The sequence below is a fragment of the Ranitomeya imitator genome, chromosome 8 (assembly GCF_032444005.1).
Source record: "Ranitomeya imitator isolate aRanImi1 chromosome 8, aRanImi1.pri, whole genome shotgun sequence".
NCBI classification, from domain to species: domain Eukaryota; kingdom Metazoa; phylum Chordata; class Amphibia; order Anura; family Dendrobatidae; genus Ranitomeya; species Ranitomeya imitator.
The window spans coordinates 154,924,248-154,942,197 of NC_091289.1; the positions used below are offsets into that span (position 1 = coordinate 154,924,248).

Sequence of the window (17,950 nt, forward strand, 5' to 3'; positions counted from 1 at the left end):
AACAAAGCACCCAGCACGCGCTTCCCCAAGACCAGTGCACGTACGCGCCCACGTCCAGCGTCCCAGTGACCTAATAATCTTGGAACATTTCTTATTAGCGTCCTGGTCTCTTTTTATGATGTCCTCAGAGCACATGTGCTAGTTTCCTGGCCTCCAATTCAGCAGCTCGTCTACTCAGCCACATTGGCATGTATTCTAGACAGCATTACCACTCCATTACTTCCCTTACATTCCCGAGCCGTGTTACTTTTCATTTCATTAAATCAATTTGATTCTTGTCTAAGCTTATTATTTCCATTTGATTCATATTTATAATTTGGATTTTGTTTAATTGGCATGTGTATTACTATTAGAGATGAGCGGACCGATTTGCGGAGTTCCTGTTCAACGGCCAGGTCAGCTGTACTTTTGGAATTTCTTACCTCTCGGCGCGGCTTTTTATTAGCCAGAGCTGACACGTCATCTGTGCACAGATGACGTTGTGCCAGACCTGACAAATTAAATGCCGCACTGGTGATGCCAGAAGGCAAAAGATTCGCAAGACACCCGTTTAGTCACCAGCTACCACCGACCTGGACTATTGGTCGCAATCCCAGGAGTCGATCAGCTCATCTCTAATTACTATGCAATTCCTCCTTTTGGGCTCCCGTATTTGAATCGCGAGGCTTTTGCACCACTTCTGTATGTATATATGCGCTGAATGTCCTCCAGTATGAATGATATCTCCAGCCAGTAAAAAAGAGGCTTCGGTGCCTTGAAACTTATCTGCGATTAAGTATTTTTTTTCTTGGGCAAAACAATTCTCTCCTTGGAACTATGCACCCAATTTCATATCCTATAAACTACCAAAGTGCCACCATACACCAGAGGTTATTCTACATACTCATGCTCCTCAACCAAGACCTGCAAGTTGTTTTGTAAGAATTGTGACATTGGCTGCACTGTCCCTATTTACACATCTACAATAGTGTTGTGTCGATAGCACAAGACCCCACCCCAGGTGAGCCTAGCTATATCTTACGTGACAAGCTAACCCTACAAGCGACTTTATTCCCTGCTATGGTTCCCTTTGTTTTTCTGCTGCCCAATGGAGACCAAAAGAGTGCTGATTTACATTGCTACCGTTTCTTTTCTTTCCAGTTATGAAAGGCACTGTTGATTCATTATTTCTATGGAAAAACCATAAAACAACAAACATAAGACAAAAAAAAACACTACGTGGTGCCCTTTTCTTATAATGATGGGCAACGTATTGAACAGAAGGCCCTTGGAGGAACATCAGATGCTTCTGTCGGAGGTTTATGTCAAGCAGATTCTAATGTGAGAAGATCAGGACCTAATTTGCCATCAGGTCTTCACTGATACCTGATGGAAAATATTATGGGGCAATATCTTTATACCAAAACCTTTGTTCCAGTAATGCTCAGATCCTTTATGGTTATGTTGGAGAAGATGGCCATCTCATGTGCCTTTTGAGGTGTATTTCCAGCTATAGAGTCTTGCAAAACATGTACAAAAATGCCACCACTTTTGCGTTCACCAGTTTTTAATAAATGTCCCACAATGGTCTACTAATCCAATAACATGCATTGTATATGTCTAATCAAGAATATACAAGAGATCTGAGACAATTGCCTCCACAGACATTAGACCAACATTGTATGTAACATCAGAAATATGGAGATATAGTCCAATGTAATACAAAGTATAAATTTATTAGATTAAATAAATAACATATACAAATATACATAGACTAGGATCGGGAAAAGTTAGGGCAAATGGCCTGACAAAGACGATCGAACCAATTATGGTGGCGGCGTGGGTACGTGTCCTGACTTGGTACATTATGGGTAAGCACACTTTGTGAGCAATTAGCCTGGTCTTACTTAGGAGTTAGCGCGCTATGTACTATATTAAGTCCAACACTTGTTACATGACTAAGTATTGTTCAGACCTATGGTTTATCTTTTTGCGACACTTCAGCATTTCTTGCCCATAATTAGTTCGATCATCTTTGTCAGGACATTTGCCCTAACTTTTCCCGATCCTAGTCTATGTATATGTTATTTATTTAATCTAATTAATTTATACTTTGTATTACATTGGACTATATCTCCATATTTCTGATGTTACATAAATTTGTTTGGGAGAGTCCAGTTGGTGTACCTATGTGAGACATGTGCACTGGTTTTGGTCTCAGCGGCACCACCACACTAATGGTACCTTGTATGGGCTATGTTTATTAGACCAACATTGGTGGAATCCAAAGATATCAGCGGGATCGGCCAATAGTGTGCACAAGTAACTGCCAAATCCCGAGACAAGGATCCATCTTGACAAATTTTGTACTTTCGATTTTTTTCTTCTTGGTGAGATAGGCAGCCATCTGAGTGTGGCAGCGGATTTCCTGTGAATGGGGGACTTCATCCCCAATGTAAAGTTGAAACAATGATCACATTGTTAAAATGTAAATGTCCATTCACTTCATACAGTATATAGAGCACTGATACTCATTATATAGAGAGAAAGGATTAGAAGGGGCCATACTGGACAGTACACAACCCTCCATCTCTTGGGTTTCCACCTGACAAAAAAACTAAACAGAGGGCGAAGGTGGAAACTTTCCCCAAAGGAAAAAAGTCTTGATGAAGACCAAGATGATTCACTCATTCTTGTTTTGCTGCAAGGTTTCAGTTTCCAGTTGCTGTTTTTAGGTTTACAATGTGAAAACTTCAGAGCGTTAATTAGTAAATATTGACGAAACATTAGTAACTTGGGAGAGTCTCAGTAATGACCTGACCAGAGAGGAATCCAGAAACCCAGGCCGCAAGTGAAGACACCAAAGACACAATCACATCCTGATGCCCAAAATCAAAGCGGTTTAATATTGGTAATGAAGACCAGCAAAAAAGCAGCAGACCTCTCTCACTGAGATATAGGTATGAAATTTAAGAATGGAGTTTAAAGCTTTCTATCTGTTATTACCACGTCAAAATTTATGATTGGTGGATTTGGGGGTCCTAAGACCCCTACTGGTCACAGAAACTAAAGAGATAGAATTGGTCAGCTGATTCTTGGAACTAGAGCAAAGCGATTTGGGCAACGAGGATGACGGCAGAAGGAACGTATCTGTGGAAAAGTATATCAGCCTTGTTGGATTTTTTTTTCAGTAGTTGCTTAGAGGTTTAGTTGGAAAGTTGATGATGACGAGTGACAGATCTGTATCCTGCCAGGTCAGGCCACAGCCGAGCTTAACTAGACAGTCTAAAGTCCAAAACATCAAGCGTCCCAGGCCAACTATGAACGTCAGGTAGTTTAGAAATCAGAAGTCGGAAAGGTCTCACGTATGGCCAGCTGTAGATGTATTTCGGTTAAGCTACATCCCCCATGATCAGGAATAGTAGTGTTTCGGATGGAGCGTCGTATTTTCACTGCGTCCTAGTTCCCGTATTTGTTTTTTAGTACATGTGGATGTACCGGCGTCTCCGCTACTGAGATTGACATACCGCGGCTCATAAACCCGCACCACGGGCGAGTTTACGCAGCGTTACATAGGAGCATAGTGGCCATAGGGTTTCTATAAATCCCATCCACTGTGCTTGTAATGTAGAACGCAGCATTTTGGAAGGAGAGTAAATGTGCTGCATCCTTAACGCTACTATTTTGGATCGTAGGCACGTACCCCTAGGGATAAAGATCCTCATAAGAACCTTACAGTGATAATATCACGTACTGAGATTCATTGGTTACTAGAACACCCACTAATATCAGTAAAAAGAGGCGACTACACACAGGGGGGGGGGGGGGGGCATCTCATTAAAATCAGTGTCAGGATCTATTCATTTATACAGAGAAGTTAAAGAGTGAATCACGTAAAGAAAATAGAGCCAATCCAACAAAGCACATTCTGGGACCCCTGGGACCCCATAGATCCATCTATGTACATAGGCATCACGCTCAGACCGATGTAGTCATTTTATTTATTTTACTCGCAGCGCTTTAAAGACCTCATCGCTCGCTGACCCCAATGGGGCTCACACTCTACATTCCCTATCAGCGAGTCTTTGTCAGACATCCAGCTCCTGATGGGTCCAGAAGCTTCAAGATTTTTCATTTTACTAGAAACTCTGGAAGAAATGCCCTCATTCCACAGGAGCTGCCCTGCAAATGCACACATCAGAGTTATACAGCATGAATGCTAAGAACACACTGACTACAGATGGATCTTATAGGCTCATGTTCACCACGGTCTGGCAGCCATGTGGAAATATTCTACAAGCAGTAATGCCACCAAGAATAGCCGGGAACCAAAACGACGTGATCCATCAATCAGTATACACACATCCATATAGACTGACACATACCTCACTCCGATCCATATGCATTGTGGGTCAAAGTCCGAGTTAAGGCTGCTCCCTACAGCTTACAGATCAATAAGGCCTGGTGTGCTCATACCTTGTAATATATGGCGAGCTGTAATTTGGTCCCCAAACTGGAAAAACCCTATGCACAAACTGGCTGGATGCACGTAACTGGCGATGCCATGAATCTGAAATATTGCTGGATGCATACTACAAGGAATGTCAGAGCGCCCCTCAGAAGTCACCGAGGGTAGACGTGTCCTCAGCTCATGTCCTCATTCAAGAATATAATTAACTCAGACTTCAGCAGATGATGAAATGGTAGAAAAGCCCCGAGGCCGGTCACATGCATTAGATTCCTGACTCTGGATCTGAAAACAATCTTGCGTCTAAATCTTTGAGGAACACACTGGACAGCCTTTTCTTTTCAGATTTTTAGTTCCAATTGATGAGCTACATGAAAATACATTTCGGCACCACTGATCCCCCTCTATGTTGCAGTTTTTGGCACCTTCAATGTCAGTTTGATGCTGATCCCACCCATGTCACAAGTTGGTGCACCGCTGATCTTCTACCCCAGTGTCACAAGTCGTGGCACCGCTCATCTTCTACCCCAATGGCACAAGTCGTGGCACCGCTCATCTTCTACCCCAATGGCACAAGTCGTGGCACCGCTGATCTTCTACCCCAATGGCACAAGTCGTGGCACCGCTGATCTTCTACCCCAATGGCACAAGTCGTGGCACCGCTGATCTTCTACCCCAATGGCACAAGTCGTGGCACCGCTGATCTTCTACCCCAATGTCACAAGTCGTGGCACCGCTGATCTTCTACCCCAATGGCACAAGTCGTGGCACCGCTGATTTTCTACCCCAATGTCACAAGTCGTGGCACCGCTGATCTTCTACCCCAATGGCACAAGTCGTGGCACCGCTGATCTTCTACCCCGATGGCACAAGTCGTGGCACCGCTCATCTTCTACCCCAATGGCACAAGTCGTGGCACCGCTCATCTTCTACCCCAATGGCACAAGTCGTGGCACCGCTGATCTTCTACCCCAATGTCACAAGTCGTGGCACCGCTGATCCTCTACCCCGATGGCACAAGTCGTGGCACCGCTCATCTTCTACCCCAATGGCACAAGTCGTGGCACCGCTCATCTTCTACCCCAATGGCACAAGTCGTGGCACCGCTCATCTTCTACCCCAATGGCACAAGTCGTGGCACCGCTCATCTTCTACCCCAATGGCACAAGTCGTGGCACCGCTGATCTTCTACCCCAATGGCACAAGTCGTGGCACCGCTGATCTTCTACCCCAATGTCACAAGTCGTGGCACCGCTCATCTTCTACCCCAATGGCACAAGTCGTGGCACCGCTGATCTTCTACCCCAATGTCACAAGTCGTGGCACCGCTGATCTTCTACCCCAATGTCACAAGTCGTGGCACCGCTCATCTTCTACCCCAATGGCACAAGTCGTGGCACCGCTGATCTTCTACCCCCAATGTCACAAGTCGTGGCACCGCTGATCTTCTACCCCAATGTCACAAGTCGTGGCACCGCTGATCTTCTACCTCAATGGCACAAGTCGTGGCACCGCTGATCTTCTACCCCAATGGCACAAGTCGTGGCACCGCTGATCTTCTACCCCAATGTCACAAGTCGTGGCACCGCTGATCTTCTACCCCAATGGCACAAGTCGTGGCACCGCTGATCTTCTACCCCAATGTCACAAGTCGTGGCACCGCTGATCTTCTACCCCGATGGCACAGGTTGTGGCACCGCTGATCCTCTACCCCGATGGCACAAGTCGTGGCACCGGTGATCTTCTACCCCAATGGCACAAGTTGTGGCTCCGCTGATCTTCTACCCCAACGTCACAAGTCATAGCACCGCTGATCTTCTACCCCAATGGCACAAGTTGTGGCACCGCTGATCTTCTACCCCAATGGCACAAGTCGTGGCACCGCTGATCTTCTACCCCAATGGCACAAGTCGTGGCACCGCTGATCTTCTACCCCCAATGTCACAAGTCGTGGCACCGCTGATCTTCTACCCCAATGGCACAAGTCGTGGCACCGCTGATCTTCTACCCCGATGTCACAAGTCGTGGCACCGCTGATCTTCTACCCCGATGGCACAGGTTGTGGCACCGCTGATCCTCTACCCCGATGGCACAAGTCGTGGCACCGGTGATCTTCTACCCCAATGGCACAAGTTGTGGCTCCGCTGATCTTCTACCCCAACGTCACAAGTCATAGCACCGCTGATCTTCTACCCCAATGGCACAAGTTGTGGCACCGCTGATCTCCCAATGTCACACGTTCATTTAGGTAGCGTTACAAGGTGGATAACAGTTATCAGCTTTAGAATAATCCTTCTGAACTAAGCCAACTTTCCCCACGTTACTTGTGGTCAGACACCCGCCTGCTGGCGCACAGTATGTATCCGGAGCGCAGGATGGCAATGTGTGCCACTTCTTAGTATGAAGCAGCTGGTATAATACTATAGAACACACAGTCGCCAGGATGTCGGTGATACAACAGCTGGAAAACGCTGTAATGAACGACATCCCGCTCTACAGAAGCCAATACAACACTGGCACTGCCAAGGAAAACCGAACAACGTAAACCAGCGCCATACAGCGGGCACAGCAGTGCCCATCACTATGGATGCAAACTACGATGGTCCGGTAATAACAGCCCCTGGACTCTGGAGGACCATACTCAGCCAATAACTATTTGTATAGCGCCAACATATTCCACAGCGCTGTACAGACACCGCACAACACAAGGTACTGAGTGTCACACCTCAAAAAGTGATTGATCACCAACCAGATTGTGCCAATCATCAGACCAGATGTGATCACCATTCATTGCCATGCTCCATCTGTGAGGGCAGAACCCCCCGGCCGGGGCCAGTGATCGCCAGCAGACTGGGGGCCACACCGAGCCCTCTGCCGATCAGTCCTGGTCCCCAGCACATCTGGAGCAGAGGACCCTCGGCCGACCAGTGACTACGACCCCCATAACGTCCTGACACGCTGGGGGTTGTAGTTTCCCAACAGCTGGCGAGCCACAGGTTGCAGATCCGTGCTGTGGACCCTCACAAAGAAGCAAAACAAGTCCTGGAATGTCCCCCCGTGCCCGGCGGTGCCGGCATTACCTGTACGGCAGGACTGCAGCATCCCCGATATCTCGGCGTCACTCGCAAGCTGCCCGACCTCCGTAACGGTCCCGACACAAACGGAAAATGAGCAGCACGCAGCCACTAACCGACGACCGCCGCGCAGCGCCTCCTCTCAGGGACTGGAGCCGCCACCGCTCTCCAGCGAACAGCGCGCACGGACACGCCCACTCCCCCAGTAGACCACACCCACACTGGCAGTACGTGTGTTACAGGCCACGCCCACGAACTGTCAATCATCGTCTTGTCCCGCCTTCATTCCGCGAGTGCCTTCTAAATCAGAGAGCCACCGCCCACTCCCTGATGTCGCCACGCCCACCCCGGGAAGATGTAGCGGCGGAGCCCAGAACCAGGTGGTGCGTTCTCAGGTCTGCACTGCGGCCTAGGAGCTGTGAGGTGCGGAGCGGAGCGCATTCCTCCAGACACAATGCTGCCGCCACCATGGCCTGAACTTCCTCCACACAGGGTTTTGCAGTGGTTTTTTTTTGTTGTTGGGGGGGTTTTTTTGCATTTTTTTTTTTGCTTTTGCTCTTCTGATTTTTTTTTCTTTTGCTTTTATTTGCTGTTATTTTATTTATTTTTTGCTTTTATTTGCAGTTATTTTATTTTTTGCTTTTCTTTTTTGCTTTTATTTGCAGTTATTTTATTTATTTTTTGCTTTTTTCTTTTGCTTTTATTTGCAGTTATTCTATTTATTTATTTATTGCTTCTTTTGCTTTTATTTGCAGTTATTTTATTTATTTTTTGCTTTTATTTGCAGTTATTTTATTTATTTTTTGCTTTTTTCTTTTGCTTTTATTTGCAGTTATTTTATTTATTTTTTGCTTTTATTTGCAGTTATTTTATTTATTTTTTTGCTTTTGCTTTTTTTTGCTTTGCTTTTATTTTTTACTTATGCACGTTGTATTTTTTTCAACACGTGGTAGAAATAATGTCATGTCAATCATTTGGCGTCTTTTCTACCAATAAATTGCTGTAAAGCACGGATATTTTGAGGCAGGTTTTATTGTGTTTTTTCCTGAACCGTTTTTTACTGCCTTTTGATGTAACACTGACTTGTATTGCGAGTGGAGCGGTTTCCCCTTCCAAAAAGCGACATTTTCCCCTCCTCCGGGTGTTTTTCCAAACCTCTTCAGGCTCCGCTCCCACGTTGAGCTTTTGGGGAGTTTCTGATGTTGCATTTTTTCGAAAATACGCAGCGTAACAAACTCATCGTGTGAACCTCGCCTTCCAGTTCCTGCCAATTGGATGGGGTTTATATAAATCCCGTGCCCACTGTGCTTTTATTTTAATCAGCGTAAACTGACCCGTGAGGCATTTTTTTTCAGAGCCGAAGGATGTGAATTTTTCTTACCGCTGCGCTGAATTTTATGTGCAGATTTTTCTCATAGAGTTTCATAAAATCTGCAAGTAAAAAAAATGCATCTAATCTGCACCTAAGTATATCAATATAGTTTTGTTAATTACCTGGGGTATTACATACAAAACAGCTTTAACAAAAAAGCGTGGGAAAAAACACAAAAAAAGCAATTAAACCCCCCAAAAAGTAACCTACGGTAATATACTTAATAGGTGCAGAAATTCTGCATCATCAAAAACTCATCAAAACCCCAACCTAAAGAACAAAAATGCTCAAAAAAGTCCTCAAATGAAATGAATTAGTCTTATAGAATTTGCTGATGTTTTTACCCCAAGTTTGTGAAAGCGGCGCGCACAGCTCAGAAGAGGGACGTGTGGTCTAAAAGAAAGAAGGGTCTTTATTGTTCAGGGCGACCAATCAGAGATCAGGTTCCATTACTTAAACTGCTCTGGGAAAATGAAAGGCGTCCTGTGATTGGTTGCTATGAGCAACAAAGACAGATTTCTTTTTAGACCCCATTCACATGCCTGATGTTCTTGTATGTTTTCTGTTTGTTTTTGTTCTCAGATGCTATACAAATCTATTGTAGTCTATTTCCCTTTCAACAGCTCTGTTTTTTTTTCTCTTTTTGTGGCGCATTGGAGAAATGTTAGATTTTCAGTGGCATAACTTTAACCCCTTAGCAACCAAAGGTATTTCAGTTTTTGTATTTTCATTGTTTGCTCCCCTTATTCCCAGAGTTATAACTTTTTTTTATTTTTTTGGTCAAATTGACCGTGTGAGGGCTTGTTTTTTGCGGGACGAGTTGTACTTTTGCGTGACACCATTGGTTTTAACAAATCATGTTCTGGAAAACTAAACAAATTCCAAGTGCAGTGAAATTGCAAAAAAAAGTGCAACTCCACAGATGTTGGTTTTGTTTGTTTTTTACCATGTTCACTAAATGCTAAATCTGACCTGCCATTATGATTCTCCAGGTCATTACGAGTTCACAGACACCAAACATGTCTAGGTTCTTTTTTTATTTAAGTGGTGAAAAAAAATTCCAAAATTTGCGTCTCCATTTTTCGTGAGCTCGGGTTCAGTTTATTTTTTTGCGCGCCGAGCTGACGGTTTTATTGATTCAATTTTGGTGTAGATATGATCTTTGGATTGCCCGTTATTACATTTTATTGCAATGAAGTGTCAAACAAAAAAAAGGAATTCTAACATTTTTAATTTTTTTTCTCCTTACACCGTTTAGCGATCAGGTTATTTTTTTTTATGTTGAGAGATCGGGAGATTCTGAACGCGGTGATACCAAATATGTGTATATTAGATGATTTTATTGTTTTATTTTGAATGGGGCGAAAAGGGGTGATATGAACTTTTATTATATTTTTATGCCTTTTATACTTTTTGCATGCTTCAATAGTCTCCGTGGGAGACTAGAAGCTGCGATAATCCGATCGACTCTGCTACATACAGGCGATGATCAGGTCACCTGTGTGTAGCAGAAATGCTCACATGCTATGAGCGCCGACCACCGGGCAGCGCTCATAGCAATCCGGCAATGACAACCATAGAGGTCTGCTGGAGACTTCTGGTTGTCATGCCAACCCATCGGTGACCCACGATCATGTAACAGGGTCACGATGGGCGGGATTAGCGATGCGCTTCTGGTACGCGCAAGTTAATTGCCTATGTCAGGAATTGACAGCGGCATTTAACTAGTTAACAGCCGTGGGTGGATTGTGATTCCACCCGCAGCTGTTGCAGGCACAAGTCAGCTGTATAGATCAGCTGACATGTGCTCGGAAGTGCTGGCTCAACCCCGGTCTGATATTGGCATACTATTACGCCTAATGTCAGAAAGGGGTTAAGCTCATGAGCCCTGATGCATTACAGTATCACTACTGCAGAGCTTCTCTTACTCATCACTACTGCAGAGCTTCTCACACTCATCACTACTGCAGAGCTTCTCTTACTCATCACTACTGCAGAGCTTCTCACACTCATCACTGCTGCAGAGCTTCTCTCACTCATCACTGCTGCAGAGCTTCTCACACTCATCACTGCTGCAGAGCTTCTCTCACACATCACTGCTGCAGAGCTTCTCACACTCATCACTGCTGCAGAGCTTCTCACACTCATCACTGCTGCAGAGCTTCTCACACTCATCACTGCTGCAGAGCTTCTCACACTCATCACTGCTGCAGAGCTTCTCACACTCATCACTGCTGCAGAGCTTCTCACACTCATCACTGCTGCAGAGCTTCTCACACTCATCACTGCTGCAGAGCTTCTCTTACTCATCACTACTGCAGAGCTTCTCACACTCATCACTGCTGCAGAGCTTCTCACACTCATCACTGCTGCAGAGCTTCTCTTAATCATCACTACTGCAGAGCTTCTCTCACTCATCACTGCTGCAGAGCTTCTCTTACTCATCACTGCTGCAGAGCTTCTCTCACTCATCACTACTGCAGAGCTTCTCACACTCATCACTGCTGCAGAGCTTCTCACACTCATCACTGCTGCAGAGCTTCTCACACTCATCACTGCTGCAGAGCTTCTCACACTCATCACTGCTGCAGAGCTTCTCACACTCATCACTGCTGCAGAGCTTCTCTCACTCATCACTGCTGCAGAGCTTCTCTCACTCATCACTGCTGCAGAGCTTCACTCACTCATCACTGCTGCAGAACTTCTCTTACTCATCACTACTGCAGAGCTTCTCACACTCATCACTGCTGCAGAGCTTCTCTCACTCATCACTGCTGCAGAGCTTCTCTCACTCATCACTGCTGCAGAGCTTCTCTTACTCATCACTACTGCAGAGCTTCTCACACTCATCACTGCTGCAGAGCTTCTCACACTCATCACTGCTGCAGAGCTTCTCTTAATCATCACTACTGCAGAGCTTCTCTCACTCATCACTGCTGCAGAGCTTCTCTTACTCATCACTACTGCAGAGCTTCTCTCACTCATCACTGCTGCAGAGCTTCTCTTACTCATCACTACTGCAGAGCTTCTCACACTCATCACTGCTGCAGAGCTTCTCTTACTCATCACTACTGCAGAGCTTCTCTCATCACTGCTGCAGAGCTTCTCTTACTCATCAGTACTGCAGAGCTTCTCACACTCATCACTGCTGCAGAGCTTCTCACACTCATCACTGCAGCAGAGCATCTCTCACTCATCACTGCTGCAAAGCTTCTCACACTCATCTCTGCTGCAGAGCTTCTCATACTCCTCACTACTGCAGAGCTTCTCTCATCACTGCTGCAGAGCTTCTATTACTCATCATCACTGCTGCAAAGCTTCTCTCACTCATCACTGCTGCAGAGCTTCTCTCACTCATCACTGCTGCAGAGCTTCTCTCACTCATCACTGCTGCAGAGCTTCTCTCACTCATCACTGCTGCAGAGCTTCTCTCACTCATCACTGCTGCAGAGCTTCTCTCACTCATCACTGCTGCAGAACTTCTCTTACTCATCACTACTGCAGAGCTTCTCTCATCACTGCTGCAGAGCTTCTATTACTCATCACTGCTGCAAAGCTTCTCACACACATCACTGCTGCAGAGCTTCTCTCACTCATCACTACTGCAGAGCTTCTCACACTCATCACTGCTGCAGAGCTTCTCTCACTCATCACTGCTGCAGAGCTTCTCTCACTCATCACTGCTGCAGAGCTTCTCTCACTCATCACTGCTGCAGAACTTCTCTTACTCATCACTACTGCAGAGCTTCTCTCATCACTGCTGCAGAGCTTCTCTTACTCATCACTACTGCAGAGCTTCTCACACTCATCACTGCTGCAGAGCTTCTCACACTCATCACTGCTGCAGAGCTTCTCTTACTCATCACTACTGCAGAGCTTCTCTCACTCATCACTGCTGCAGAGCTTCTCTCACTCATCACTGCTGCAGAGCTTCTCTTACTCATCACTACTGCAGAGCTTCTCACACTCATCACTGCTGCAGAGCTTCTCACACTCATCACTGCTGCAGAGCTTCTCTTAATCATCACTACTGCAGAGCTTCTCTCACTCATCACTGCTGCAGAGCTTCTCTTACTCATCACTACTGCAGAGCTTCTCTCACTCATCACTGCTGCAGAGCTTCTCTTACTCATCACTACTGCAGAGCTTCTCACACTCATCACTGCTGCAGAGCTTCTCTTACTCATCACTACTGCAGAGCTTCTCTCATCACTGCTGCAGAGCTTCTCTTACTCATCAGTACTGCAGAGCTTCTCACACTCATCACTGCTGCAGAGCTTCTCACACTCATCACTGCAGCAGAGCATCTCTCACTCATCACTGCTGCAAAGCTTCTCACACTCATCTCTGCTGCAGAGCTTCTCATACTCCTCACTACTGCAGAGCTTCTCTCATCACTGCTGCAGAGCTTCTATTACTCATCATCACTGCTGCAAAGCTTCTCTCACTCATCACTGCTGCAGAGCTTCTCTCACTCATCACTGCTGCAGAGCTTCTCTCACTCATCACTGCTGCAGAGCTTCTCTCACTCATCACTGCTGCAGAGCTTCTCTCACTCATCACTGCTGCAGAGCTTCTCTCACTCATCACTGCTGCAGAACTTCTCTTACTCATCACTACTGCAGAGCTTCTCTCATCACTGCTGCAGAGCTTCTATTACTCATCACTGCTGCAAAGCTTCTCACACACATCACTGCTGCAGAGCTTCTCTCACTCATCACTACTGCAGAGCTTCTCACACTCATCACTGCTGCAGAGCTTCTCTCACTCATCACTGCTGCAGAGCTTCTCTCACTCATCACTGCTGCAGAGCTTCTCTCACTCATCACTGCTGCAGAACTTCTCTTACTCATCACTACTGCAGAGCTTCTCTCATCACTGCTGCAGAGCTTCTCTTACTCATCACTACTGCAGAGCTTCTCACACTCATCACTGCTGCAGAGCTTCTCACACTCATCACTGCTGCAGAGCTTCTCTTACTCATCACTACTGCAGAGCTTCTCTCACTCATCACTGCTGCAGAGCTTCTCTTACTCATCACTACTGCAGAGCTTCTCACACTCATCACTGCTGCAGAGCTTCTCTTAATCATCACTACTGCAGAGCTTCTCTCACTCATCAGTGCTGCAGAGCTTCTCTTACTCATCACTACTGCAGAGCTTCTCACACATCACTGCTGCAGAGCTTCTCTTACTCATCACTACTGCAGAGCTTCTCTCATCACTGCTGCAGAGCTTCTCTTACTCATCACTACTGCAGAGCTTCTCACACTCATCACTGCTGCAGAGCTTCTCACACTCATCACTGCAGCAGAGCATCTCTCACTCATCACTGCTGCAAAGCTTCTCACACTCATCTCTGCTGCAGAGCTTCTCATACTCCTCACTACTGCAGAGCTTCACTCATCACTGCTGCAGAGCTTCTCTCACTCATCACTACTGCAGAGCTTCTCTCACTCATCACTGCTGCAGAGCTTCTCTTAACCATCACTGCTGCAGAGCTTCTCTTAATCATCACTGCTGCAGAGCTTCTCTTAATCATCACTGCTGCAGAGCTTCTCTTAATCATCACTGCTGCAGAGCTTCTCTTAATCATCACTGCTGCAGAGCTTCTCTTAATCATCACTGCTGCAGAGCTTCTCTTAATCATCACTGCTGCAGAGCTTCTCTTAATCATCACTGCTGCAGAGCTTCTCTTAATCATCACTGCTGCAGAGCTTCTCTTAATCATCACTGCTGCAGAGCTTCTCTTACTCATCACTGCTGCAGAGCTTCTCACATGCAGCGCTCCAGGGTCCTGGTCGTTGCAGTAATGTAATTTTCCTCTAGGGGAGAGTGATATTACGTTTAGAGGCAAAGAAGGACAACTGAATCCAGGTATCACAAACATGCAACACATTTCGCACTCCAGGCCACCAGGGGGAGCTCTGCTCCTATTTATTAGGGCACGCCTCACAGTTAGGTAAAACTGGTTGCCTGGCGAGGAAGTTAGTCGCTGGCTGAGCTTCGCTCAGTTAGTTGGTCCCTGGCAGGGGTGGGAGCCTGTCAGAGGTTGAGACAGAAGGACACGGAGCTGTGCCTGCCCTGAGAGCTGCAGCTTCTAGAAAGAGACACTGAAAGAGAACTGTATTGTAGAGAAGGTGAAGAAGTCATAGCAAAGGAGTGGATATAAGAGGAGTTCTGCCCTACACAGGCTGCCTCCTTCTGAGGCGCAGGATCCCGATAGCCAGAACACCGAGGGAGCAACGATCCTTTATGCCTTGCTCCAGAGACCGGCAGGACAGCTAATTTCATGTTACCTGTCCGCCCCTACACCCAGGAGGCAAGGTGGCACCCCTTAGAAGCTGGGGCATGATAGAGTCCCTGTAAAATGCCTCAAGCCACCGGTCATACGGGTTTGTCCTATCCATCTGGGGGACAGAGAGAGACATAACATCTGTAACATCTTCAACAGTTGTGAGGACCTTATGAGAAGCTTAGCAGTAAGGTACTACAACACCAAGGGGCTAGAGGAAGGCTACTGATTTCTACCTGGACAAGGAGACTCTGGATTTGCCTCCAAACCGGCCGGACTCTGCCTGCCCTGTGATCTGGTGCTCTGGACTGTGGATGCTGAAGCCTTCAGTAAAAGGTAAAGTGACTGCAACCTTGTGTCCTCGTTCTTCACTGCGCCTCACACCATCCACCATCTACACTCTGGGAAGCCCTGGGGATATACTTCACCTGTGGGAAGGTATACCATCCAGCTGCCATAACATCACCCCAGCGGACCCCTTAAAGCAGCGTCGGTCACCCTGACCGAATACCACAGGTGACGTCACGAACATTTCCCCTTTAAAGACCTTTCCCTTTTACACGGACGTCCCGGGCCTCGGACCGGGTCAGCAACCGTGACATCCCCCTGTGAACCGAAGGACCCGATACCGAGCACCCCACGGCCCTGAGGGGGCGTTCCACACACACATCACTGCTGCAGAGCTTCTCTCACTCATCACTGCTGCAGAGCTTCTCTTACTCATCACTACTGCAGAGCTTCTCTTACTCATCACTACTGCAGAGCTTCTCTTACTCATCACTGCTGCAGAGCTTCTCCCACTCATCACTGCTGCAGAGCTTCTCTCACTCATCACTGCTGCAGAGCTTCTCACACACATCACTGCTGCAGAGCTTCTCTCACTCATCACTGCTGCAGAGCTTCTCACACTCATCACTGCTGCAGAGCTTCTCACACACATCACTACTGCAGAGCTTCTCACGCTCATCACTGCTGCAGAGCTTCTCACACTCATCACTGCTGCAGAGCTTCTCACACTCATCACTACTGCAGAGCTTCTCCCACTCATCACTGCTGCAGAGCTTCTCTTACTCATCACTCCTGCAGAGCTTCTCACACTCATCACTGCTGCAGAGCTTCTCTTACTCATCACTCCTGCAGAGCTTCTCACACTCATCACTGCTGCAGAAATTCTCTCACTCATCACTGCTGCAGAGCTTCTCTTACTCATCACTGCTGCAGAGCTTCTCTTACTCATCACTACTGCAGAGCTTCTCTTACTCATCACTACTGCAGAGCTTCTTACTCATCACTGCTGCAGAGCTTCTCACACTCATCACTGCTGCAGAGCTTCTTACTCATCACTGCTGCAGAGCTTCTTACTCATCACTGCTGCAGAGCTTCTCACACTCATCACTGCTGCAGAGCTTCTTACTCATCACTGCTGCAGAGCTTCTTACTCATCACTGCTGCAGAGCGTCTCACACTCATCACTACTGCAGAGCTTCTTACTCATCACTGCTGCAGAGCTTCTCTTACTCATCACTACTGCAGAGCTTCTCTTACTCATCACTACTGCAGAGCTTCTTACTCATCACTGCTGCAGAGCTTCCCACACACATCACTACTGCAGAGCTTCTCACACTCATCACTGCTGCAGAGCTTCTTACTCATCACTGCTGCAGAGCTTCTCACACTCATCACTACTGCAGAGCTTCTTACTCATCACTGCTGCAGAGCTTCTCACACTCATCACTGCTGCAGAGCTTCTTACTCATCACTGCTGCAGAGCTTCTCACACTCATCACTACTGCAGAGCTTCTCTTACTCATCACTGCTGCAGAGCTTCTCACACTCATCACTGCTGCAGAGCTTCTTACTCATCACTGCTGCAGAGCTTCTTACTCATCACTGCTGCAGAGCTTCTCACACTCATCACTACTGCAGAGCTTCTTACTCATCACTGCTGCAGAGCTTCTTACTCATCACTACTGCAGAGCTTCTCTTACTCATCACTGCTGCAGAGCTTCTTACTCATCACTGCTGCAGAGCTTCTCTTACTCATCACTGCTGCAGAGCTTCTCACACTCATCACTGCTGCAGAGCTTCTTACTCATCACTGCTGCAGAGCTTCTTACTCATCACTGCTGCAGAGCTTCTCACACTCATCACTACTGCAGAGCTTCTTACTCATCACTGCTGCAGAGCTTCTTACTCATCACTGCTGCAGAGCTTCTCACACTCATCACTGCTGCAGAGCTTCTCTCACTCATCACTACTGCAGAGGTTCTCTTACTCATCACTGCTGCAGAGCTTCTCACACTCATCACTGCTGCAGAGCTTCTTACTCATCACTGCTGCAGAGCTTCTCACACTCAGCACTACTGCAGAGCTTCTTACTCATCACTGCTGCAGAGCTTCTTACTCATCACTGCTGCAGAGCTTCTCACACTCATCACTACTGCAGAGCTTCTTACTCATCACTGCTGCAGAGCTTCTTACTCATCACTACTGCAGAGCTTCTCTTACTCATCACTGCTGCAGAGCTTCTTACTCATCACTGCTGCAGAGCTTCTCACACTCATCACTGCTGCAGAGCTTCTTACTCATCACTGCTGCAGAGCTTCTCTTACTCATCACTGCTGCAGAGCTTCTCACACTCATCACTGCTGCAGAGCTTCTCACACTCATCACTGCTGCAGAGCTTCTTACTCATCACTGCTGCAGAGCTTCTTACTCATCACTGCCGCAGAGCTTCTCACACTCATCACTACTGCAGAGCTT

The 17,950-nt window shown here is 46.8% G+C and overlaps 1 protein-coding gene across 2 annotated transcripts in view; it reads right to left on the bottom strand.

The window, feature by feature from the left end:
* ARHGAP29 (Rho GTPase activating protein 29) overlaps positions 1–7,707 on the bottom strand; it is a 149,973-nt gene extending 142,266 nt beyond the window's left edge. The window contains exon 1 of one of the 2 annotated variants that reach the window (XM_069737673.1): positions 7,528–7,707. The gene's annotated coding sequence lies outside the window, so the exon portion shown is untranslated. The remainder of the gene's footprint in view (positions 1–7,527) is intronic. The other variant, XM_069737672.1, reaches the window with a different exon arrangement.
* Positions 7,708–17,950: the final 10,243 nt, after the last annotated feature.